At 38.2% G+C, this 27,507-nt stretch overlaps 1 protein-coding gene across 30 annotated transcripts in view; it reads right to left on the reverse strand.

Moving 5' to 3' along the window:
• Window positions 1-25,697, reverse strand: part of MEF2A (myocyte enhancer factor 2A) — a 144,734-nt gene extending 119,037 nt beyond the window's left edge. For 20 of the 30 annotated variants that reach the window (XM_078375980.1, XM_078375977.1, XM_054257197.2 and 17 more), the window contains exon 1: window positions 25,585-25,697. The gene's annotated coding sequence lies outside the window, so the exon portion shown is untranslated. Of the gene's footprint in view, window positions 1-3,675; window positions 3,759-24,941; window positions 25,236-25,584 lie in introns of those variants that run through there. The other 10 variants (XM_008998309.5, XM_008998302.5, XM_035303704.3 and 7 more) reach the window with 2 other exon arrangements.
• Window positions 25,698-27,507: the final 1,810 nt, after the last annotated feature.

A 27,507-nucleotide genomic window follows, 5' to 3' on the forward strand; every position in this document is an offset into this window, starting at 1 on the left:
AACCTCCAGGTCCAGAGGTCTTCATCAGTGCATTCTACCAAACACCTAAAGAAGAAATAACATCAATTCTATGCAAACTCTTCAAGAACAAGAAAATTTAACTCATTCTATGAGACCAGCATTACCCTGTCAGACACCCAGACAAAAACTACAAACCAATGCCTTCTATGAATGTAGACTTTTTTAAAAGGAGTCAATGCAATTTTAGCAAGTGAATCCAGCAATATACAAAAAGTGTAACACAACATGACCAAGTGAGAATTATCCTAAGAATATATGAATGGTTGGTTCAATATTTAAAATCAAGACAATTGACCACATACATGGACAAAAAGGAGGAGAGGTAGGTGACCGTATCAATAGATGCAGAAAAAACACTTGACCAAAATTCAACACCTATTCATGAAAAAGAAAAAAAACAAAACAAAACCAAAAACCCTCTCACCAAGAGCTGGTGAAAAACTCAAAGTTTTCCACCTAAGATCAGAAGAAAGGCAGGAATGTTAGTTCTCACCATTTCCATTCAACAATGCACTGGGACTACTAGCCAGTGTAATAAAGCAAGCAAAAGAAATAAAATGTTTATAAATTTAAAAGGAGTAAGTAAGACAGTCTTTATTCACAGAGAAGATAATGATCTATACAAACTACTTGAAGAAATGTACAAAAAAGCCACTAGCACTAATAATCTGGCAATATTATAAATTATAAAGTCTTACATAAAAAATTAATCCTATTCCTGTATACTAGCAACAATCAATTGGAAACTGACATTCTTTTAAATTCCAATTTATAATAACATAAACTATACAATAATTAGAGACAAATTTAACAAAACATGTGTAAACCCTTACACTGAAAACTACAAGACGCTGCTGAGAAAAAGTAAAAACTTAAATGAACAGAGGTACCAAGTTCACACCATTAGTAAGATTCAATATCCTTAAGAGGTCAATTCTCCCAAATTGATCTCTAGGGTAAAAACATTCATAATCAAGATTCCATTTGGCCTTTTTTTTTTGTAGAAATTAACAAGCTGATTCTAAACTACATAGAAAGAAATAAAAATGATCCAGAACAGAAGAAACAACTTTGAAATAGAACAAATTTAGAAGTTTTACATTACCAGATTTTAAGATGTATTATAAAGCTTCAGTAATCAAGACAGTGAAGCACTGTCATAAGGACAGATATATAGATCAACAGAACAGAACAGAACAGAGTCCTGAAACAGACCCATACATAACGGCCAATTAATTTTTAAATATGGTGCCATAATTCAACAGGGGAAAAATACAATCTTTTCAAAAAAAACTGCTGGAACAATTTTATATCTATATTCAAAGAAATAAACCTCAACCCTTACCTCATTTCATATACAAAAATAAACTCAAAATGGATCACTGACCTAAATGTAATAGTCCAAAGCAGTTCTAAGACATAAAGAAAAACCAGGAGAAATTCTCATCCCTATGACACGTCTCCAATTTCTACTCCAGCAGAATTGTAAGGGAAATCTCTAATCTGAGGTTTGCCAATTAACATATGAGTCTATTCAAAAAGAAAGAGCACTTCCAACCTAAATACTAAAGAGTAACTCCTAAGCAAGTAGTTATTAACTCCGGCGCAATCCATAGAATCACAGAAGGCCCATCATGAAGAAAAAGACACCGCCTACATCCTTAGAGGACAGCAGAGGAAGCATCATAGAGGATTCCCTAAAATTTCATCATGACTCAAAATATAACATCTGAAGTTATTCCCACAGCCATCACTGAGGTTCAGAGAAAGTGCAGACTTCTTAGCTATGGGCATGAGTACTTTAGTTCATATGACCCAGTTTCCAGCAGTTAATGAACAAAACAAACAGGTGAGAAATGTAAATAAAATCCTCACTTAATATCTGTGGAGTAGGAAATTGGTTCCAGGATCCAATTTCCAAGGACACTCAAGTCCCTTATATAAAATGGTGTGGTATTTGCATACAACCTACACAAATCCTCCCATATTGTGAATCATCTCTACAATACTATGCAGAATATCTAAAGCAATGTAAAATTTTTTATTGGTGTATTTTTTTTATTTTTTTTTGAGACGGAGTTTCACTCTTGTTACCCAGGCTGGAGTGCAATGGTGTGATCTCGGCTCACCGCAATCTCTGCCTCCTGGGTTCAGGCAATTCTCCTGCCTTGGCCTCCCGAGCAGCTGGGATTACAGGCATGCGCCACTGTGCCCAGCTAATTTTTTGTAATTTTAGTAGAGATGGGGTTTCACCATATTGACCAGGATGGTCTCGATCTCTTGACCTCGTGATCCACCCGCCTCGGCCTCCCAAAGTGCTGGGATTACAGGCTTGAGCCACCACGCCCGGCCTGGTGTATTGTTTTTTATTGTTTTGAAATATAGACTATTTTTTATCCACGGTTGTTCAACAGATGAGGAAACTATGGATACAGAGGGCCAACTGTAATAATGAGAAAATTTTTTAAAAAAGATTTACAGAAGACTAAGGTTTATATTTTTAAATGAGAATTAAACTCCACTATTCCCATCCCAGCTACACAAGTTTTAAACTGAAGGTACTTTGCATCAGTTGGATAAGCAGTCCCTTTTCTCCTAGTCCCCTAAAGATTACCAATCATTAAATGGGCTATTCTTCAGCCAAGTTATAACAAGAAAAATAAACAGCCATATAAAACTGATGTTGGAATATTTTAACAAAGAAATAACTTTTGTAAATTTGTAAAATGTGATTTCTTTCTACCATTTAATTATTCAAGAAAAAAATTTAGACCTATGTGAAGTAGCAAAAGTATTCCTGAAATGAGCAAAAGAAAAATTTTTGAGCTATTTTTTCCAAGATTTTTACTGACATAATCATCAGGCTTGATCAATGACATCTAATATTTTAAATGCTAATGTTCTTATTATAACACACTGAAGAACATCCCCAAACATTTTTCAAAATTACTTACTTTTAAATATTCTAGCACTAATATAATTCACTTCCTTTCCACTATAAGTAGAAGGTAGAATTCAGGTAGGGTTTCACTCATGAAAACTTTTGAGGACTACACATCTAACTGACATACTATGAATGTTAACCTATGCCAATGTAATATTTTTAATCAAAATAATCTCCCAAACTTTGCAAATACAAACCCGTAATTTAAGGCAGTAAATTCAATGTCATTAAAAATGTCCACATTTCTAAAAGATCCCCTAAAATTTGCTTTTTCTATTTGACCTTTCCCATGCTTCATAAGATATGGCTAGATATGTCCACGTCATCTTTCACTTGAAAATCTTTCCTCAGCTCATTTAACTCATGTCCCCCATCCCTTCATCCTATTTACTGTCTCAGTAAATACAAACTACCTAATTTTTTTTCTTCTTTCTTCAAACAGAGGTTAACTGATACAGAATACAGAAGAAGTATGAAAGATGAAAAAATCTGCAACTATCTCACAGCGTCAGACAAAATATAAGAAAAACTGCCACTACACAATATTACGCATTTCAACTGAATTTTACATACTTCCTTAACTGGTCTAAATTAAGCCTCCCCGACCCCCCCAAAAAACCTCTAAAATAACTACCAATCTCACAAAAACAGCCTAATTTTTAAAATAATTTCCACTGTATTTACTTGTTAACATAGAAAAAGTATCTTACTAGAAATGAAGTATCAGCAAAAAGTGCATTTAGATAGGATCCTTGCACAAAATTCTTTGTTCTTTTTTCATAAAATGTGATTCCTTAAAAAAGAAAACAATTTGAGATGGGTTATTGTTCTTGACTCCAAAAATGAATTAAATATATATTTAATTATTACAAAATTCTAGCACTCAACACCATTCCTAGCAGAAAGCTCTAAATACTGTTAAATGAAAATTAAATTTTTAAAAGTCATTTGTTTTATTTGGGATCAACCAAAACAAAATGTTAGTCAACTAAGTGTTTCTATTGTTATGAACCTTTTTTCTTCAGGAAGTATTACTTGAATGTTCAGTAATATTTTTTGCATTGCAAGATTCAAAAACTGGTTTCCTAGGACCCATTTTCCTATGTCTGTATTATATGTTATCCTTTTTGTTTATCTATATTGTGTGTATAGCCTACTGAACTTACCAGTTTCAGTAAACTAAAATTGTTTTAAATAGTTTAAAATGTTCACCATATTCTTTTCATCAAGAAAATTGTGAAATAGTTATTTGTTACCACCATAAAATACCTGTATTCTAATACAATGTGTATATTTGTACTTTTCAATGGCTAGCTATCTTTTAAAGGGAACAACGAAATTAACACAAAATGACAAACATGACTAGAAAAAGACTGTCTATAATTCACATTAATAAAGAAACACTAGTGAACGCTGCTCAATGGATTAGGTGCATAAAGAATAATCCAGTCCTGCTACATTCTTGCTTGAAGATAGAGCAGGACATTTTGGTAGAAAAAGGAAAGCTATCCCTCTCCTCACTCCTATTGGCCAGGATCGATGATGATGCTAATACAATAATTTACAATTGCATGATCAGGTGAGTCAACCAATCCCCAAGTAAATCCACTTCATCAAATGAAAATGATAATTTCTCCACAGAAACACCAATCTTTTGACTCTGATTCAGCAGTATTATGACACTGATTTTGTATTTGGAAATGGACACCTCCTCTAGAGGGGGGGAAACACAAAGTGCCAAGTATTCTTTTTATATTAACAAATTAAGTCTTAAAAGCTCAAACTTTAAAAGATACAAAAACATATAAACATGGCTTTTTTTGGCAAAGGTAAAAGGCGCTTGCTTTAAAATGCCAATTTCAGCTTGTAATCTAATTGTACTAAAATGCAGAAAAGAAAAAGATTCCTCAAATGTCGTTACACTACCAACTTCTAAAATACAATAATTCAAAGTGAAGCTAAAATTTAGCTATTTGGCCTATGGCAAACAAGTGATTAAACACAAATTTGATAGTTATACATAACAGTACATGTTTTCATATCAAAATGCATTCCTCAATTCTATAAATGTACTGTTACTAATGATGTATTTTGTACTTATTTTTCAAATAGTTTCTAAAAGACAATATTGTAAAAAAAATCAAGTTTTTATAGTTCTTTTACAATAATCTCTAATGAAACACACTTTCAAAAAAAAATTAAACTAAAATGTTAGTGCTGAGTCAGTTATCATCAAATTTCATATATTGAAACTTCAAATCCCATTGCTTCTGTCCATCTAAAAGGAAGACAACCTGGACCTCTAACTGCTATCACATTGTTAACCTGGACAACAACCCACTGCCAAAACTGTCAAGCTCTTTAACTTTGTTTTTTCCTCCACCTGGAAATAACTTTCTCCTTTGTCTCTTATACAGATCAAATGTCCAGTTCCATGACACATTCTGCGACGCCATCCTGAGTACACCTTAACTATCACCATCACTTCCAGGGGGTAAAATTACCGTAATCAGTTGTACAAGTATGAGTCTCTGCTATGATACCATATGCTTTTTTACAAGAAGGAACTTCGTACTTTGTTCATTTTTATATCCCCAATATCTAGTCAACATCTGGCCCATGAATCAATATAATTCATTTGGAAAATATTTACTAAGTATCCAACATATTCCAGGCACTTTTCTACGTGGTAGGAATAAATCCCTATCCCAATTCCTGACTTCACAGAGCTTACATTCCAGTGGGGAGACCTACAGTACAATATGAATAAATAAGGAATATATAGCATTTGTGGTAGGTTGGTGGAAAAGTCCTTAATGAGAGAAAAAAAATTAAGCCGAGAAAGAAGTACTGTCAGAGGAAGAAGATTAAAATTAGAGACAATGTATCCAGGGAAAGCCTAATGCAATAACAGCTACTACAAGAGCAGCAGTAATACTTGAGTATTTATCATATGCTAATCAGCATACTAATTGCTTTATATGTCATTACCTGATGTAATGCCAACAACAACTTCATTATTACCCCATTACTATTCTCCAGAGGGAATGCAAACACTAAAGAAGCAACTTCCCAAGGTTACACAGCTAGTAAAGTGGTGAAGCCAGGGTTAGAATCCAGAAATGTTTTTAACTGCTATACATAATCACAATTCAGTAGGTGCTTTTGTTGAATAAAGAGAGGAGGAAAAAAAATGAACGCCTCCTGTAGCAATAGATTCAAGACAGCCAAGTAAATCTCAGTCTCAGAGGACCAGTACATTTGAGCAGGTTCAAATATACACTGCACATCAATACCTATATATCATACACATCATATAAGTAACATGTCTGTGAAATATTTGCAATTGCTGATAATTTCACAATACCCTTTAAAATATATTTAAAGTTTCTAGATGACAATTACCAGAACTAAAAATTATGTAATATCACACAAATCACATGGATAGGAATAACATGATGTAGTAAGAAATATATACTTGATTTCTGCCAGTGTTAAGTGAAATGGCGAGTGACTAGGGGCCCTAGGTAGCTTCATTATGTGTGCTGGTCATCAGAAAGACCTAGGCATGAATAGAGGGTTGATGTTTTCAGCCTCAACCCCCAACCTCTGGGAAGGGGAGAGAGGCTGAAGGTTGAGTTGATCACCAACGGTCAATGATATAATCAATCATGGCTAGGTAACCCTTAAAAAAAGCAAAACAAAACAAACAAACAAACAAAAAAACAAAAGAATAGGGTTTGGAGTACTTCCAGATTGCTGAACATGTGGAGGTTACTGAATGGTAACATGACAGATAGACGATGGAAGCTCTGTGCCCCTTTCTATACACTTTGCCCTATGCATCTCTTCCGACTGGTCATTTATAATAAATACGCTTTAATAATAAATGGGTAAACATAAGTAAAGTATTTCCCTGAGTTCTGTGAGCTGCTCTAGCAAATTAATCAAATCAGAAGAAGGGGTAGTGAGAACCCCTGATTTATAACCAACTGGTCAGAAGTGCAGGTCACAACCAGGGACTTGCAACTGACATACTAACTGGGCCAGTCTTGTCAGGCTAAGCCCCCAAACCTGTAGGATCTGAGGCCATTCCAGGTAGATATTAACAGAATTGAACTCAATTATAGGAAATCCAACTGGTGTCCACTGGTGAACTGCTTTATGGGAAATCCTCACATACATTTTGGTGACCGGAGGCAAAGTAACCTGTGGTGAGTGGTGTATGAAATACAAAAAAACTATAATTTGGTTTTTTCCTGTCTCAAACAATAGGTGATTACAAACAAAACCGAACAAAACATATTTTTTTAATAAAAGGTACTACTGAAAGAAATAAGACCTTTGAAGCATTATCATTTCAAGGACACTTAAGTGTTGAATATCATGTTTTATACCACGGTTTAACTTACTCAGCTTCCAGTTTTCCATACTAGTAAGAATGGTTAAATGAAATGACTTCAACCAGCATTCAAACTATTTGTACTACCTTACATTTGAAAACTACCAAAATTTCACTGGATGCTTCTGTACTGAGCATAACGCAGTATCAACAAAAACAAAAGTTTATATATGAAAACAAACAGTTCTTAAGTCAATCCAAAATGAAACTCACAAAATTAGGAATTTCATTTGTAATCAAAATTTAGGATTCCCTGCAATGGGTATTTTTAATTCAAATGAGGGTGAACTCATATAGGCACCTATCTCCTCATGCCCTAAGATTTTTGTTACCAGCCATGATGTAGTAGTAACTGGTATTGAACATGCTCTCCCATTGAACTCAACTAGGGAACTCATAAACATATAAAACTACAATTTTAAAACATCAGACAATAAGCAGCTCAGCACTGTGAGGCCTGGAAAAAGACAAAGTGTCCCCTACAAATGCTTGGATGCACAGTCAGGACAACAGTGCAAGGAAGGGAAGCCAAGAAAATGGAGGACTCGCTGAATATAAGAGACAAATAAAAATTCAAGAAGTCTGAGGCAGTGGAAATCTGTGGGACAGATTAGCAAAAAATGATGGTACTCAGGAGAGCAAGTGCTCTTGAAACCTGCAGAGGGATTCTAGAGCAGCACTGCCAAAAAGAAACATAATATGAACCTAAAACCTAATTTTTAATTTTCTAGTAACCACATTGTAAAGTAAAAGGAAGGTGAAATTAATTTTAATGCAATGTATACCACCCAATACACTCATAGTATTCCTTCAGGATGTAACTGATATTTAAAAAGTGAAATTTTTATATATGTTTTCCTCATCTACATCCCTAATGTTCAGTATATGTGATATGAGTGGGTATTTGTCCCAACCCAAAGCTCACGTTGAAATGCAATCCCCAATGTTGGAGGTGGGACTTGGTGAGAGGTGTCTGCATCATGGGGGCAGATTTCTCATGAATTACTTGCTGTCCTCCTCTTGGCAATGAGTGACTTCTCGCTCTGAGTTCACACAAGATCTGGTTGTTCAAGAGTGTGTTACTTCCCCCTACCCACTCTCTCTTGCTTCTTCTCTTACCATGTGACAAGCTTGCTCCACTTCTGCCTTTCACCACGACTGTAATATTCCTGACACATTCATCAGGAGGCAGATGCCAGCAGTATGCTTCTTGTACATCTGCAGAACTATGAGTCAAAATAAACTTCTTTTCTTTATAAATTACCCAGTCTAAGGTATTCCCTTATAGCAATGCAAACAGACTAATACAGTGTGTTTTGCACATACAGCACATTTAAATTCAGAATAACCATGATTCAAGCACTCAACAGCCACATATGGCTAATGGCTACCACACTTAACAACACAGCTCTACAGTTTTTCACTGAATGTGAGATTAAATAAAGTGAAATTCACAAGGCCAGGCAAAGAACAATGACCAGAAAGCAGTATAATAAAAAAAAAATATATCCCCGAAGATTACAGAAGACTTGAGAATGTTCAAGTTCCACCCAAAGAAACATGGGCAACCAGTAGAAAATGATGCAGCAGCACCTTCAAGTGCTACCCTAAAGGCTATACTAGAACTGTCCAAACAAAGTGTAAAAGCAAGCTCAAAAGGTTCACACATGTCTGCAGAAAAATTATCTGCCAAAACAAAATTAAAATCTCTTCAGAGGAAATCAGCAAAATCCAGACAACAGTGTGGTAAGCGTCCAGGAGTCAATCAAACTCAGTAAACATAAGAAAACGACGAAACGTGTGACCCACTCCACTAAGGGGGAAATCTGATCAAAAGAAAGACACCCAGAAGCAAGAGAGGATGTCTTTAAATGCATAAACTTCAAAATATTATAAATATGTTACAGGATTTTTTAAAGGAAAAAAAATTATTTTTAAAAGAATAAAATGGATTTTCTAAACATGAAAAATGAAATAGCTCAAAAAAGTAACTGGATGGCATTAACAGTAGATTAAACTGCAGAAAAGAAGATCACAAAATTGAAGATGTAAAAATAGCAAAAACAGCAAAACAAAACAAAAACAGATTATCAAGAACCTGTGAGAATATCAAGGGCAATCTAAAAATAGTGTAACTGGAGTTACAGAAGGAAGGGAAAACAAAAATATCTGAAGAAATAGGGCCAAAATATTTCCAAATTTGAGGAAAACTGAACACACATCTTCAAGAAACTCAGTATATATAAAGCAGATTAAGCACAAAAAAACCACACCAAGGCACATAAAAATAAATTGCTGAAATCCAGTCATATAGAGTAAATCTTACAAGAAGCCAAAGGAGTGGAAGGACACAGCACACACAGAGGAACAAAGATAAGAATTACCGGCAGGGCGTGGTGGCTCACGCCTGTAATCCCAACACTTTGGGTGGCCGAGGAAGGTGGATCACAAAGTCAAGAGATCAAGACCATTCTGGGCAACATAATGAAGCCCCATCTCTACTGAAAATACAAAAATTAGCTGGGTATGGTGGTATGTACCTGTAGTCCCGGCTACTTGGGAGGCTGAGAAAGGAGAATTGCCTGAACCCAGGAGCTACAGGTTGCAGTGAGCCGAGATCACGCCACTGCAGCACTCCAGCCTGGCAACAGAGCAAGACTCCATCTCACACACACACACACACACACACACACAAATTACCACAGACTCCTTGTCAAAAGTAATACAACAAGGCAGCAAGTTTAAAAGAGAGGAATTCCACCTGTAAAGTGCTGGAAGGAAAAAAAAACTCTGTAAACTAAAATTTATATAAAGCAGAAATATTCTTCACAGATAAAGGGGACATAAAGACATTTCAAACAAACAGAAGCTGAGACAATCTGTTAGCAGGCCTGTGATCCAAGAAACACTGAAGGAAGAATTTTAAGAAGTAGAAAAGTGGTACTAGAACTGTACAACACAGAGTGAGCCCTAATGTGAACTACAGAGTTAGTTAATAACAATGTATCACCCTCAATTGTAACAAACGTACCACACCAATACAAGAGGTTAGTAATAGGGGAGATATACATATACACATACACACATACATATATATATATATGTATGTGTGTATGTGTATATATATATGTATATGTATGTATGTGTGTATATATATATATATATATATATATACCTGAACAATATTACAAACCACCCTATTATTAACCTATTATATATCAGGTCATATATATATATATATATACACACACACACACATACGTGTGTGTGTGTGTGTCCCCTTCTCAGGCATATGGTAACTGGAATCCATCACTTTTACAGTCCTCAACCACCCAGACACTTACAACAAGAAGCACACACAAACCAAAGTTTAAAAACACGAACACTTTAAAATGTAATCTTCTGCACTTCATATAACGGTCAAATATACATCACTTTGGTTAAACAATCTGGTAAAGTTTCAAAGTCTATCAAACAGCTTTCCATATTAATAACGCTTTTAACCAGAATGCAGAAAATATTTGGATGCTCTATTCATGATATTCACCAACTTCCTAAAGTTCTGAACTAGAAGAAGCCTCAGAAGATGTTCTAAGAATGCAAACTCTTAAGCTCATAGAAATGAAATAGAATACAGGTGTATAATCCTGACTACCAATCCAATCTGCAGAAAATCCAATCTCCAGAGCCCAATCTATATTGAAATAGCGTTCTATCTATCTAAAACAAACAAAAAGCACCTGAACTAATGGAAAATAAAAATTCCAAAAAGTCTTAAAGCTAATTTGACAGACAAACATCATAATAACTTGGGAGTTCTCTCACAAGTAATGTGATACTCGTAAACTATTATTAGTTTGAATCTTAAAAGAAAAATGAGTGTTTTCAGATTATTCTCATAGCATCCCTTTGCTTAGAATATGATATGCTTTCTTCCATAGAAGAGAACTGGGGCAATTTATAGCCACTGTCCTAAGAATTGCATATTACCTAAGGTTGTATCTACAACATATCCCAGGATGGATGTAGCAATTATAAATTACTATAATACTATACCTCTCTGCTATAAAAGTCATGGGAATGCATCATGCATGTCAAACTTTTACCTGCTGTATCTCACAGCAGAAAAAGGTTGACAACTACTGATCTAGACCAGCAGAGCTATAGAGATGACTTTAAAGCCATTATTTCAAAACCTTAGCTCAGTCCAAATCCTACATCAATAACAACCTTGCAAAGTGTAAAATACTGATTAGTAAGGCATTAGTAAGACAGCAATTTAAAAGATTCATTTACTATATTTTTACTGAGATGCTACATCAAGAGAATACAAGAAGAAATAAGACAAGCATAAAAACCTTCAATGCAGTGTGTATACATCTACTACCTTAGCATAAGGTCAAATATGAACAATAGAGTAAGGCAGAAAAAATACTATCAGATTTCAAGAGAAAAACTACTAATTAGAAGAAATCCACTTTTCAAGGATAGCACAGTCTGGCCTGGGAAAGGAAATCAAGAAGAAAATAGGATACAAGGAAGAATGAGGAAAGAACAATCGTTACCCACATCTTCCACTTAAAAGCTGTGTATTCCTACCAATTCCTTTCAAACATCAAAGAAGGAGCCTACCACTATGCTTTCTAAAAAGTATCCGGAGCATTATTCTTTAAAAGGCACCAAGCTTTATTAATAATTATTAATGTTAATAGAAATAAGAAAGGACATACACGCGATCTGCATTATATTATATGGGTATATTAAAGAAGCCTTTGGTCACTTCCAAGCTTAAAAACTGTCAATGGTTTTATTTTGTTGGTTTTTTTTTAACCTGAAGAACAAAATTCAAACTGCTGAACATTCCAGCAGCACTACAATCTGGCTTCAAGCTCTCTTTCCCACTTTACCATCTTCTATTTCTGAAAAACTCTCCAATCTAGCCAAACTGTGTCCAATACACAGCTCTCCTTTTTCTGTTTTGGCTCTTTTGCTCAAACTGTTCAAGTGCTCAAACTGCTCAAGGTGTATTTTTTCCACAACTCTGACACTAAAACTTGATATCCAGCTCAAATGTCAATCCTTCTATGAAGCATCTTCTGAACACCTCCAAACTCTTTCTTCCCTGAACTTCCTAATCCGTATGTAAGATTTGCATATCACTTAGTAAATTAATGGGATTTTACCCTCCCTAAGCTATTAACTCCTAGAAGCAAACAGCTATATCTTACATATGTTCTATTTCAGAATCAACAATATGGAAATAATCATTAGAACAGTGAGAAACAGTTAAGGGACAGAGTCCAAAAGAGGAAGAGTTTGGAGGAACCAGAGCCCAGGCCATTGTTTAGGGGCTATCCATATTTACGAGTTGAAGAAAGAAAAGGGGAGTCAATAAAAAGAAACAGCTTTGGCAAATGATCAAACAAGGAAATGAAGGTAAAATGAGTCTGTCAAGTCATTAAGACTTGTGTGGAAACTATGAAAAAGAAAAAGCTCATCAATGAAGTCCCGGTGACAGACAGATGAGCATAGAGACTGATTGCCTTTAAAAACCATTTGAAAGCCAAGTGGATAACTCCAAAGCTGTGTCATTAATAGTAAAAGGTTTTAATTTATATTATGATAGAATTCTGATGTTAAAAGCCAATACGCCCTTTAATTCTGGTTGATATTTTTACAAAAGAAATGTATAATGACTAATGATGTTAAGTCTATTTCTACTCCCAACAGACTACTTATTATTTCTAGGGAAAGAACTGTTCACAGGTAATAAATACTTTAAGCAACTGAACTATAAAAACCAAGCATAAAGAACTTCTACACGATTCCCACTTTAAGTTAAATTTCTCAAGTTAAAAAAATAGATAAAAGGGATAAGAGAGAGAGAACTAATTAACTTCAGCTGCCAAACAGATTTAGCGCCATCTTATTAAACACAGTAACAAGTGTAGAGTCAAGGAATAACATAATATCTCCCATTTACTGGAAGTAACTGTCAAAATCATAAAATAAAACCAAGAAAATCAAAAGTAGAATATGTAAAGAGATAATGAAGTTTAATTGCAAAAAGTTAACATCTACCAAATCAATTTACAAATTTAGAAGTTACCTTTTCAGAAAACATCTTATGTTAAATTGACATTAGAATAAAAAACATCAAAGGAAGCCCTTGGCCAAATATAGGCTTATAACTCCTTCATGTAATAATAAAACCAAGGCATTTCTAATTTATATTACAGATACAAACCTTTGAATAACCTTGCTTTCCGGAAAAAAACAGTAAGACTTGCAATAATCCAGAACCAGCATTTGCATGTTATTAGAATGAAGTAAGGGCATTTAAATGTAGTCTATTTCTCCTCTTTCATGATACTTTCTGGAGACTCTAGCTCACCAGTGAAGCTGACTGCCTATCTCTCTTCCTAACTAAAATCTTCATTAGCCCTGGCAGGATAAGGCAAACAGGTTTACCTCACTCCTCTAAAAGTAGAGACTAGAAACTGAGGACAATGGTGGCAAGCATGTCTATGCAACTCTAAAATACTCTCCCTAAACCACGTGAAAAAACAAGAAAGGAAAAGGAAATTCTATAGAAAACTACACAGCATAGCTTTAAGACAAAGAATGCTGATAAATGCAAAACTGTGAGCAGGGGGTGGGGGTGTCACCAAATCCCAGCAATTGATCCCTTGAACTGTCTTCCACCCCAACTCTTTAATCCCTCAAACTCTCATCCATCTGAAACCCCAAGGTTTTGTGGCAAGAGGCTGGCTAGCAATGGGGCCTAAGGATCATCTGGAAAGACCATCAGAAATATTAAACCCATCCTAAATCTGTAAATAGTGGAGAAGCGTCTGGAGAGATCAAAACACAGACTACAGGGAAGGAATTTCAAAATTCTGTTGATTTGAAGGGCCATATAAAGAGGTATTGGGAGGCCGAGGCGGGTGGATCACGAGGTCAAGAGATCGAGACCATCCTGGTCAACATGGTGAAACCCCGTCTCTACTAAAAATACAAAAAATTAGCTGGGCAAGGTGGCGTGTGCCTGTAATTCCAGCTACTCAGGAGGCTGAGGCACGAGAATTGCCTGAACCCAGGAGGCAGAGGTTGCGGTGAGCCAAGATCGAACCATTCCACTCCAGCCTGGGTAACAAGAGCAAAACTCCACCTCAAAAAAAAAAAAAAAAAAAAAGAGGTACTCTGAAACACACAGCTTCTGGCAGGGGGCAAAAATGGGCAAAAGGGAGGAGAAACTGTCCTTCAGTAACTGTAAGGTAAAGGGAAAAAGAAAAGGGGGAATATTTAAGGTTCCACAAGACCTTAGAAGACTCATAAAACTGCAAGTCCCACAACTCTTCTCCAACCATTGAAACAAATAAAAACCACTGAAGTAACAGAACTACTCTATACTGACAGAAGAGAGAATCATTAAACTAGGAATCCTATAAAACACCCCAACACGATAAAAATGAACAAGGTGGGGCACAGTGGCTCATGCCTGTAATCCCAGCACTTTGGGAGACCGAGACAGGTGGATCACTTGAGGCTGGGAGTTTGAGACCAGCCTGGCCAACGTGGTGAAATTCCCGTATCTACTAAAAATACAAAAAATTAGCCAGGCATGGTGGCACATGCCTGGTAATCCCAGCTACTTGGGAGGCTGAAGCACAAGAATCGCTTGAAACCAGAAGGCAAAGGTTGCAATGAGCCGAAATTGTGCCACTGCACTCCAGCCAGGGCAACAGAGTGAGACTCTGCCTCAAAAATCAAAAAAAACAAAAGTCCAGAAAATTAAGAAATAGAATGTGGTAAATATCCAGCGAGGAAACCTGCCCCCTCCCACCCCCCAACTCCACCCCCCCCAAAAAAGAAAAAACCTTAAAGCAGAAGAAAACTATAAGTTAATACTCAAAAAACAATAAAATATATTTAAACAAGCATTTGATGATATGAAAACCACCTTGAATCAAAAATCTAAAAACTAAATGAACAAAATACAAAGAGAAATTTTAAAAGCTGACTAAATTCTGTCAAGAAATGAAAAAAAAACACAAAATTAGTATAGATATAAAGACTAAATTGTAACGCACCCAGGGAGAACTGATTCGAATGAAAATGAGCTACCACAGCTCATGTGTTATGAGCCCCATCTATCCACATCTGGTGTTAGGTTTCATCTGATAACTCTCCACCATTTCACAGTAACTCAAAAATCACACCTCAGGACACTCACATAAGCAAACTTCATGTCTTTTTCATGGTAAAGCAACACAGTTATTATGTACTTAGGTATTCATTAATGGCTTAACAAGTCTAAAACCATGCTATTTTAATCAGATTCAAGCTCCTATCCTTTCTTTTAATGTGTCAGTGACAAAGTTTTTTAAGGCTACTTCTCTAACTTCACTGATCACACAAACCCTGTGGCTTTCACTGCATGATTATGCATAACACAGTGATTTTGAGGAACACATACACTGTGTTATAGCAAAATTGACTGTGGATGTGTTAAATGTGTGGGTTCGTATACATACACATACTTCTTAGCTCTGCCTGCTGAGAGGGCCTAGAAAAAAAATGACTCCCCAGTAGCAATGAGCAGCAGTCCTAGTACCCAGATCTTGGTTTCTAAATGCTATCCCCCCAAACAAGGAGCCAAGGCTTTTTGAAAAGGAGATATTACAAGGTTGGAGCAGGTAAAATGCAAGATGAGCCAGAAAGTGAAGAAGTGCTTTTTTAAAAGGACGGGGGCATGTGGAAAGGACAAGGAACCAACCTGACAGAGCTCTCGATGTCAAAGCTGAGCAGTAACAAGTGACAGCATCAGATTACAGCCTACAAAATAAATACCTTTGAGTCTATAAATGAATGAATAAATAAATTAGGGAAAAGGGACACCTCTTCATTAAAGAAGAATTTAATAAATGAGAAAGGAACAAGGAAATCACAAAATCATCATGAGGTTAATACTAGAGTAGTAAGTATCACAGATAAGTTCCAACAACAGATGCTAAAGTGAATGGATGAAAGTTTGAAGAAAAACTAGCAATTAGCATAATCTCAAAGTATCTCCCCCAAAATATTTATCAACTACAAAGAAAAAATACAGGGGAGAGATCACTTAATGTTACCTTAATTAAGTGAACAAGACTAACATGACCAGTGATAAGACAGTGACATCAGTAGCCCCTGATGTAAACATACCTCCTGATATGATACCATTACTTCGGTGTATTGCCAAAAATGTATAATCCCAAGTTAATCATAAGAACACATCAGAGAAACCCGAATAGAAAGACATTCTACAAAACAAAGACCAGTACTCTTCAAAAAAAAGCAGCAAAGACAAGGAAAAAGTGAGTTAATATCACAGCTTTCAGGAGACTAAAGAAACACAACAAATAAATGCAATGTGGGATGATGGATTGAAACTTAGATAAACATAATTAGAAGAAAAATTGATGGAATTCAAAAAAGGTTTTCAGTTTAGTTAATAGTATCATACAATATTGCTTTCCTGGTGTTGGTATTTACGTTATGGTTATATAGTTCTCCAATATTAAAGCAAGCTGAATAAAGAGTAACTGCAAATACTCTACACAATATTATTTTTACAACTTTTCTCTAAATCCAACATTATTCTACAATAAAAACTTTCAATGTTGTCTTTTATGGATGGAAACATTTACAAAAAGGAATATTCATGATTATTAGTTTCATTTATACACAAACAATTATTACAATTCCTACGGCAGTTCAAAATAATTCATCAATGACAGTTTCTCATTGCTTTGTTCTAATGTTAATACTCAGTTCATTATATACTGAAAAGAAGATTTATATTATGATATTTGCTGAGACAAACTGCAGAAAGTATTGAAGACTTCAGTACCATTGAATACAGTTTTCAAACACGAAAACACAACATATTGTTCAGCAACATATATGTCATTTTAAAAACAAATCAATGAGAAAGGTAAATCCAAGTTTCAAGATAATGACTATCTCCAAAAAGGAAAAAGGACAATGGGACTACAAGATATCCACTGCATTCTTTCTGCTAGTATTCATTACATTATTCACCACCTTTTTTGTATGCTTGATATGTGTCATGATTTTTAGCCATTACTGAGAAGCGAATTAAATATCTAGAATAATTAAATAGTACCCTGCTTTGTTTAGGAAAAAGTTTTTATTTTTGTGGGTGCTTTTGTTTTATTTAACCTGAGATAATCTTATTGATAATATAGTATTTATAATTTTTCATTTCTGTTTTCCAAGACCAAACATTAAATACCTTAAGGTCTTCTAAAACAGGGTGCCCCACCTTAGGACAGACATGTCCTCAGGCTATAGAAATAAATCCTCTCAATTCCCTGACAACTTCATACCTTCCCTTCCACTTCTCTTCAAATAGTCAATCCATGACCTTTTCATTATCAGGAATTGCCCCATTTTTAACAGTAAATGCATACATCCCACTCTCTGCCTACACCTTTTTATTCTTCTGGGGTACTCTCTCACAAATAAACTCATCATATTCCCTCAATCTGCTCCTCCTTCTATCCTCATTTCAGTAAACAGACCATTCATTCCCCTCACTGTCCAAGCCATAACCTAATCATTGTCCTCTAACCATCCTTTTTTTTTCTTTCACATTCAGCATGCTCTCCATCACTGAGTCCTTTAATCCTATCTCCTAGATCTCTCTCATATCCACCTATTTCTTCAACCTCCTCCCACTAACACACTAACATAGATGTAAGCCACCTTATCCTCTTCAAATAATTTTTTATAAAGCTCTCCTAAACATCTTCCATGCCTAAGTCTTAACTCTCTTCAAAGTGTAACCACACTCTCCTCCACCGTGTAACCAGCATTATCTTTTTAACCAGTTTCCTCCCAGGTTTAAGATCATTCCATCCATTTTCCCCAGAATAAAGTCTAAATTCTTTTTTTTTGAGACAGAGTCACGAGGCTGCAGTGCCATGGTGCAATCTCGGCTCACTGCAACCTCTGCCTCCCAGACCAAGTGATTCTCCCATCTCAGCCTCCCAAGTAGCTGGGACTACAGGCACATGCCAGCACACCTAGCTAATTTTTGTATTTTTAATGGGGTTTCACCAAGTTGGCCGGGATGGTCTCGATCTCTTGATCTTGTGATCCACCTGCCTCAACGTGTCAAAGTGCTGGGATTACAGGCGTGAGCCACTGTGCCTGGCCAGTTCAAATTCTTTTACATAGCTTAAGGGCTCTTTATAATCTAGTCCTTATTATATAGAATCTGAGGAAATGACACTTGAGCTCCAAAGCTCTCAAATTCCTGCCCTTAGAATGATAATGACAGTATGTCAACAGAAAACATAAAATAAGATTATAACCTGGAAAGTAATTTTGGGATTTTTAAAGTATGATTTGGTAAAACTGGTCTGTGGTTGGTTATTTCAGATGGCTAGGACAACTGCTACTCAATTCAACATTTACTGGGAATTCATCATATGTACTATGATAGGTTGATTGGTGGATACTGAACACACAAAAGAGCCAGCTGATCCTTGACACAGCAACTCAGCCTAGCAGAGGAGACTGACATCAACTATAATATTCTGAATTCCTAAGAGGGGATTTACTCTACAAATAGTGCACGTATCACGGGCTTCAGAAGTACACAAGAGCAAGAGTAAAAATCTTTTGTCTAGGAAATTAAAACTAATACCACAGATGACATTTGAGCTAAGACTTAAAGGATAAGTAGTTCAGTAACTCCTACTGTATGTACAAAGAGAGCACTGCAATCACTGACAAAAACATGAACAAAGATACAGAAGCATCAAATATTTACTATCTTCCAAGTGCCAGGCAGCATGCTAATGCTTGGGGATACAGCTAAGAATAAGATGAACAAGGCCTCTGCCTTCATGGAGTTTATATTCAGTTAATGGACAAATACTATAAATAAGCAATAACTAAATAAACCAGGATACACAAATTATGATAACTGTCTTGAAGGAAATAATCCAGTTAAGAGAGTAAAATGATAGAGTACATATTAAATAGGAATGGTCAGGTTAGGCCTCTGAGTAAGAGGTGACATTAGGCCAAGCAAGCTCCAAAGTGTCTGACCAGGCCAGATATTGGAAGAATATCCCAAGCAAGGATTACAAAAAGTGCAAAAGGCCCTAAAAGAAGAAAGGGTGTAGAGAGTTTAGGAAACAGTGAGAGCCCTTCCTGGCTGGCATCCAATGAATGAGGGAAAGAATGATGAGAAGGAAAAAGATCATTCAGGCTCATTTAGGCCACAGAATGGAGGACAGACTTGATTTTCAGAGGAATGGGAAGTCACTGGAAGATTCTAAGCAGAGAAATATGATCCAATGTAGGCTCTTAAAATGATTCTCAGGGCTGCTATGTGAAGAAAAAAACAACCGTGTGGAGCAAGCAGAGAAATAAGAAGCCCACTTAGAATATTACTGCAGTATTTCATGCAAGAGAATGATGGCTTAAAATAAAGAGGTGGCAGTGAAGACAAACAGCAATAGACTGCTCAAGATAAACTGTGAAGGTATGACAGGACTTAGGAATGAATTGGATTTGAGAGAAATGGAAAGAGTCAAGAATAATATCTTAAGTTTTTGGCTTGGGTACTGCCATTTATGGATATGGAGAATGCCAGCAGAGACACCAGGGTCTAGGGGTAGGAAGAAGGCTGGGGGAGAGGAAAAAAATAGATATATTTTAGCCATATCATGTATATTTGAGATTCCAACTAGATTTCCAAGAGACTATCAAGCTCAAGAGAAGCCTGGGCTTGAGAAATAAAAGTAGTAGTCATCAGCATGAAAACACATGGCCTTTTCAGATTAGCGCTAATAGTTGGCCTTGACTAAGGCATAGAAACTGAAAGGTGATGGCTGAAAATGAGCCTCGAAAGAGAGGATGGAATCACATCATAAAGTGAGCCATGACTAATAGCAATAGCAGTAGTAGTAATGATAGTAGGCGGAAAATGAATGCATGTTATATACCAGGCACTGCACTTTATAATACACACATCATACTCTCAAAAACTGTATAGAATAATGTTAGAATTATTATTTTATACACTAAGCCAAAGAACACAAAGTTTAAGTAAATAAGAACACGGTAAGGAGAGTAAGTATTTTAACTTAGGAAGTCTGATTTTTTTTTTTTTTTTTTTTTTGGAGATGAAGTCTCACTCTATTACCCAGGCTGGAGTGTAATGGCAAAATCTACGCTCACTGCAACCTCTGCCTCCTGGGTTCAAGTAATTCTCATACTTAAGCCTCCCAAGTGGCTAGGATTACAGATGTAAGCCACTACGCCTGCTAATTTTTGTATTTTTAGTAGAGGCAGGGTTTCACCATGTTGGCCACGTTGCTCTCAAACTCCTGACCTCAGGTGATCCACCCGCCTCCACCTCCCAAAGTGCTGGGATACAGGCATGAGCCACCCCACCCAGCCAGGAAGTCTGATTTTATAGGCCAATCTTCTACCCCTTACATTATTGCCTCTCTATTATCTCATATATCTTCAAAGTTGTTTTTATTGTTTAAAAAGTAATGACATATAGATCTGAATTTTAGAAATAGAATTCCAATTTCTATGCAGAAGATGGACTTCCAAGGATGAAGATGAGAGGTGAAACAGGCACATACAGTATTACTCTATGCAAGAGCAGCTTGTTTTATATTAAGCCCAGAAGTTACAAGTTCTCGTACCAGGTCGAATGGGAAGCAGCCCTTTGTTCCAAGTGCCACAAATCATACCTCAAATGAATCCAAGTCATCCTGCACATGCATGCTGCTAGTCACACAAGTAACCAAGTAAAAAAGTCTAGCTCATGCAGTATAAACTAAATGCCCAGTACTGACATTTCTCAAAGCATGTAACTGTAGTAATGGTGAGAATTTTTTTAAGTTCATGTATTAAAGGTTTTTATTTTGCTTTTGCTCTGCTTTGTTTTGTTTTTATTTTTTGCTTTGTTATTTTGTTTTTGAAATTTATACTTTTGTGTAAGGAAATAAAATTAGTATTAATTCAAGACAACCACAAAAAGACATGCCTGAGTTGGTATTTACCAGAAGTTTGATTATATGTTTTTTGCCCCTGTTTGTTCCTCTGGCTTTTACCAACATCACTTGTTAAAGTAATAATGAAGTGAATTAACCTGCCTTCATACATCAATGTTTAAATACGGCATTCCACCTCACAAAGGAGCTAATTTTTAAAATGCAGATGCTTATAAAATTATAATCTCAATATAATTAAAATATTAAATTCAGTAAATATCAATTAAATTCAGTAAATACAAGTATTATTATTAAAGTATAAATAAAGCATCTATATAAAAATGTAGTACTTATTAAATAAGTACCAACCTATATCCTGTGCTATGAGTAAGACTTACTAATTAACAAATGAATTTATACTCTTAATTATAATAAACTGGACGCAAGGTCCAATTATTATAAGGCACACAGATAAACTATACACAAAGAAAATCATTACATTCACAGACCAAATAAAAGTATTAAAAAATTACAGATTAACCACTAACAAAAAGTTTTAAGATATTAAAATATTCTTCAATATTAAAGTATTTTAAAATTTTTCTTTAGTAAATAAAGCTATTTTAAAATACCTATTCCAGGTAGGTTACAAAAGTATTCTTCTAACTTTAAATTTTAAATACCATATCTTAGAGACCACTCCCACAGAGAATAGTGGGAAAACTATTTATATTTAACTTTAATCTTTAGAAAAATATTTGAGGAGATTATGGAGATTAGAAATAACCTATGGTTGAAGATCAAAATTCTAATTTTTAAAACAGCCAATTAAGCATTTTATGTATAATCTGACAATGAATTTAAGATGCTGGGATATTTTATCGAAAACAAATACATAAGCATTCTCTACTAATACATTATATGAAATCCTTTTGGTCACAAACACGGAAAGTATAGGTACTGGGCAGGGTACCTATATAATCTTCAGAGGAAAGGAGAGATCAAAGCCAGAAGGAATGCAGGGAGATCAGGCAAGATGCATTTTTGCACATTAAGCTTCAGGTAGTGTGCTAGAACTTTTATGCTCGTTATCTCATTTAATCCTAACATGGGGCAGGTAGCATAATCCTTTATATTTTCCAGGAGATATCTCAACTTTGTCAGCAATGGAGCTCGATCTGAATCAAGATATGACTACGGGGGTCAAGCTGCCTTCCTTTACTGGGGCTTGCAAATCAGCATATGTTACAACATTCTCTTGCATGAGATTATTCAGCTTAAAGATTGAGCTGATTTCCATATTTACACTTACTATTTAAACGTTAGGAGAGAAGGCACTCACTTCTCAATTTACTAAGAATGTACAGATTGTCCTTATTTGGAAAAAAGAAATAGTGATCATTTTCAGTCCACAAATAGTGTTCTCATAGCCTCATCACAAAAAAGAAAACTTTAGTTAGACTTTGAAACATTCATATGTACGATAAGTAACCAGGGCATAGTCTGATGACAAGATAGAATACTTGAAATCAGAAATGCCCCCAAATCCAGGCCCATGATCACGGTACATTACATTACATTCTTCTTGCCAGACTGAAAGCACCAAAGGGAGGAACAAAATCATGGTTTTCCAAAACTGACAAGCATGCTACTTTCAGTAACAAATTTGTTCATGGCTTCTTCCTCCTAAATCAGAATACAAATCTACTGAAAAGATTTAACTGCACTATTTCAAACTCCAAAATCATATTCTAATAAACATTTCCATAATTACTTAGCCACCCTCAGAATATAGTTCAATATTCCTCTCTATGGTAGCCAATTAATGGATGACATTGCTATTGCTGGAATATTAATAAATTTAATATTAACCCACAATGCATTCTGGATGGAAAAGGCAAATTGTAATGAAATTGGTTTGAAAAACATAACGTCACCATTTGAAACAACTCAACATTTTTAAGAGATTATTTCCAATTGCATTTACAGAAAAAACAATCTTTGTCACACATACCTATATGAAAACAAAAATACAGAAAATTGTTCTGAAATCATAATTCAACATGGTGACATTACAATTATTTCTGAGCTTCAGTAAGCTATTTTCCTTCCACTGAACACCACTCATAATTTGTTTAAAAAACTTTTGAAGGCAGGTAAAGAGTTCGGTATAATCTTAATACTTTTGTTCTAATATGAAATAAAACCATAATTTCATAGATAACCATAGTGTGAATTAAAGGAAAAAGGTAAGCAAATAACTGTATTCAGAGAGGTCACCATTACTTCATGGTCACTGTTTTCACTAAGGACCCACTGGAAGCACACTCTTCAACAGAACTGTTACTCGAGAGTCCACAAATATTCAAATCACCAGTTTTAGCTTTTCACAGTACTTTTGATTATAACATCATTACCAGAACTTCTTGCAACAATGCTCACTGAAAATTAAAATAAAGGTGATTCTATTGTCAATTAATGAATCACCATATACAACAAATACTGATCTTAATGCTTTATATGACATACAGATGTGTTTATGACATTTAACATAATCTAAGTCGGCATCTGCTTTAGTGAAAACTTCTCACTCTTTTCCTCAAACTAAAGTTGTAATTTACCGAAAAATAAGAGACTCAGCTCTCCAAAAATACACAAAAACAAAAAATGTACATACAAAAGCCATAATGGCACAATACACTACACTTACTTTTACCCTCACTTCCTAAATTCATGTTAAAAGAAATGTCTTTTGTATGTTTAAAAAAGAACTATTTTGTTTACCTTTTCCACAGACTGTTCAAGTACTGCCAAGGTAACACAGATTTTAAAACTGACAACTAGAGTACTTAGCAGTTGCCAAAACAACACAGCTGGATTCTTAAAGGGAAAGTACTCTTGGGTAATGTACTCCTAATTACAGCTTTGAGAGAACCTCCTCTTCATATAGTAACAGACGATACAAGACACAAGAAAAACATACTGTGCTAAAAACCCGAAAAAAAGTTAGACAATATTTGCTTAAAAATATATATGCTATTGTTCACACATCACAGCAGGCCTTTCTAATACGACATTTATTGGAATCCCAATCTCACTGTAAACTAAAATGCAGGTTAACACTATGTTACATTGAAGCTACACACTGTTCCCTGCTGGACCGTAACGGGAGGCTAACTTCACAGCTCGGGAATCTATTTCGGATGTGAGCAACAATCCTATACTTACACTTTTAAAGAAAAGCTGTTTTGAATTCAGGATTGCTCACCTTATCCAAACTTGTTTGCACTATCTCACTCGAACCCTCACTGCTCCAAGGCACGAAATCGAGCCAAAAACCAAGGTTTCTAAGACAAAAAAAAAAAATCTTCCCTGCGTGCTGGGATCTACCTGGATGGCAGGGGGCAGCCAGCGGTTCCCGGTGCAGCCCCTCCGTCCCCGCCTAGTCTCCCCGCACGGTCGGCGGTCCGCAACCGCAGGTGTCCGCGCCAAGCACCGGCCCCGCCACTGACATCTACACACACTCTCGCAGAATTCGTACCTAAACGTTCCGCCCCGTTAGACCAGTCTTCTCCCAAGGCAGAAGTGGGGGAACTTCTTCAAGTCCAACGCGGCAGAAGGCCCGGCACTTACGACTAATCCCTTCGGATAGACCCCCGGGTTCGGAAGGCAAGGGGAAGGAAAGGGCCCTCGGGGCGCACCACCTCGGAGAAGCTCCGGGGTCCCCAGAGAACTCCTTCAACTTTCAAGGAGGCGACGTCCATCACCGCCTCCCGGACCCCAGCGGTGCGCGCCCAGGGAGGCTGCTCGCCACCAGCCCGCGCAGCGGAGCTCCCCCGGGCCCGCCCAGCCGAGCCCAATCAGCCCCCCGGCCCGCCCTTGGGGCACCCCGCCCCCACCTCCCCGGGCGCCTAGCTCCACAGCGCAGACCCCCACCCGACCACCCCTCGCCGCCTCCCAGCCCCCTGCCCGCCCCGCTGACGCGCGCCCGCGACCCTGGCCCCCTCCCAGCCGGACATGGCCTCGTCCAGGGGTCCCCGAAACCCCGCGGGCGACCCTCTCGGCCGTACCGTCCCCCGCCCCAGCACCCACACCCAAGCCCTACTCGCCCCCCTAAGCGAGACGCCGCCCCCCTGCAGCACTGCCCGCGACGCGGACTGAGCCCCGCCGCCCGCGGCCCTCACCGTGTCTCCAGCGCAGCTGGCGGGCGCTCACACGCCGCAGCCCGGGCCCGCCACCAGCGCTCCGCGCCGCCCGGAGCCGCCTCCTTCAGCCCGGGACTCGCCGGGACATCCGCGCACGAATCCCCACACCGGGGCTATTTTTAGGAGACAGGCCCCGGCCAGACCGGAACTCGTTCTGCGCTGCGTTGCGCGTGCGCACTCCGTCCGACGTCTCGGTGTCCCTCCGCCAGCCCTGTCTTTCCCTCCCTTCCTCGCTTCTACTGATCTGTTTCTTTTCAGGGCTGAGTTATCCTCTCGATGGGTTCTAGAGTACTTCGAATGGGAAAGGCAAGGCTAGGGCAAAGAAAGTCACAGTGCTTGGAAGCGGGCGCTATTCTACAAGGACGTGGGGGCGGACTATGTTTTTCCGGGTGGGTGAGGAGACGATCACCCGGCACAGGAAGGAGATGACGGCGGCTTGGCGCCGGGGCTGCGGGCTGGAGCTCGCTTCCCTCTGAAGGACCGTGTTCTCCTGGAAGGGATACTGGTCACTTGATGAGGGCCCGGGCGCCTCCCAGGGCGGGGCGGCCCGGCGGCGTCGCGCCCTGCCGCCCCCGCTCCCCGGCTCAGCCGCAGCCGCCGCCGCCTCCCTGGCCGGCCCGCGGGAGCCCAAGCCGGGAGCGGCCGGGTGACGCGGCGCGTGGCAAATCGCCGCGCGTGGTCAGCGGGGCAACCAACTCAGGCGGCGGGGCGGGGTGGGGCTCCCGGGGGCGGGTCCGGGGCGCGAGGCCGGCGACCGCCTGGAGTCCGGGGCCAGACGGATCCTTCGGGACGCCGGTTCAGCCTCCTCCCTCGCTCGAGCCGCCCTCGGCCTCCCCAGATGTGGGCTCGCCACGCCCGCGTTCTGATCAGGGCGGCACCTGTGCTTGTGCCGGGACAAGGGCAGGTCACCCTCAGGAGCAGACATAAGGGGACCGGAGAGAATGGGACTTGAAGGGGTCTGGAGGTCGAGGAGCCCCTTTCAGACTGGCCACCCGAGCTCCCCACGTCCCAGGACAGTAGCAACCTCCTATTGTGACAATAATAGTACCAGGATGCCTGGGGTGGTAAACTATGTGATGGATGCTTTGCATATGACCGCTTATGTAATCCTTACAGCAACCCCATGAAGCAGATTCCGTTTCTATTCCCATTTTACAGATGAGGAAAGGGAAGCTGAGCGCTAAAGTGACCTGTCAGGGTCACAGCTTCAGAGGAGGGCCCTGAGGACATGAACTAGTGACCACTCTGCCTGCTGCCTTTTCTGAGAGAAGTGCAAAGGGGATAGGCTGGGGACAGCTGTTGTGTTTTCTGGGGCTATTGATTTTGTTGAGAGAGGTCTTTAGAAGATGAGCCATTGTGGGTCCTCTCATCCTGAAAGCCACTCACCTTCGAAGAGTTTTTCGGGACCACAGTGCCTGCATGTGCCCCCAGAGGTGCCTGTGTAAGGGACACGAAGCCAAATGGTTGTTTGCATTTGAAAATGAGAAATTCAATCCCACAGCACTTAAAACAAAGTGGTTGGGGTGGGAGAGCAGATGAGCAGGGGCCGTGAGCAGAGGAACTAGGAAGTTACAAAGGAAGCCAGAGGCTGGCTGGCTTCCTCCCTCAAGGACAACGGGGCAATGTGCTGGGGAGAGCCCAAAACAAAGGCGGCACAGAGCAGACGCCGGAAAATAAACCTGGAGCTCTCCTGAGAGCTCCACAACATCAGTGTTCAGGGGAGCCAGCAAAAGGGACTGCAGGGAGGTTTTTAAAACATGTCAAAATATGGTGTAAATCAGCAAGTCATGTGGAAATGCATGCTTTTTAACCTGCCAGAAGCTGCAGAGCCAGCTGGATTTGGCTCTTCTGCTCTGGATGTGAAGAATAATGCTCAAGCTGATACTTACTCTTTAAAGCTTA

The sequence above is a fragment of the Callithrix jacchus genome, chromosome 6, assembly GCF_049354715.1.
Source record: "Callithrix jacchus isolate 240 chromosome 6, calJac240_pri, whole genome shotgun sequence".
Taxonomy (NCBI): Eukaryota; Metazoa; Chordata; class Mammalia; order Primates; family Cebidae; genus Callithrix; species Callithrix jacchus.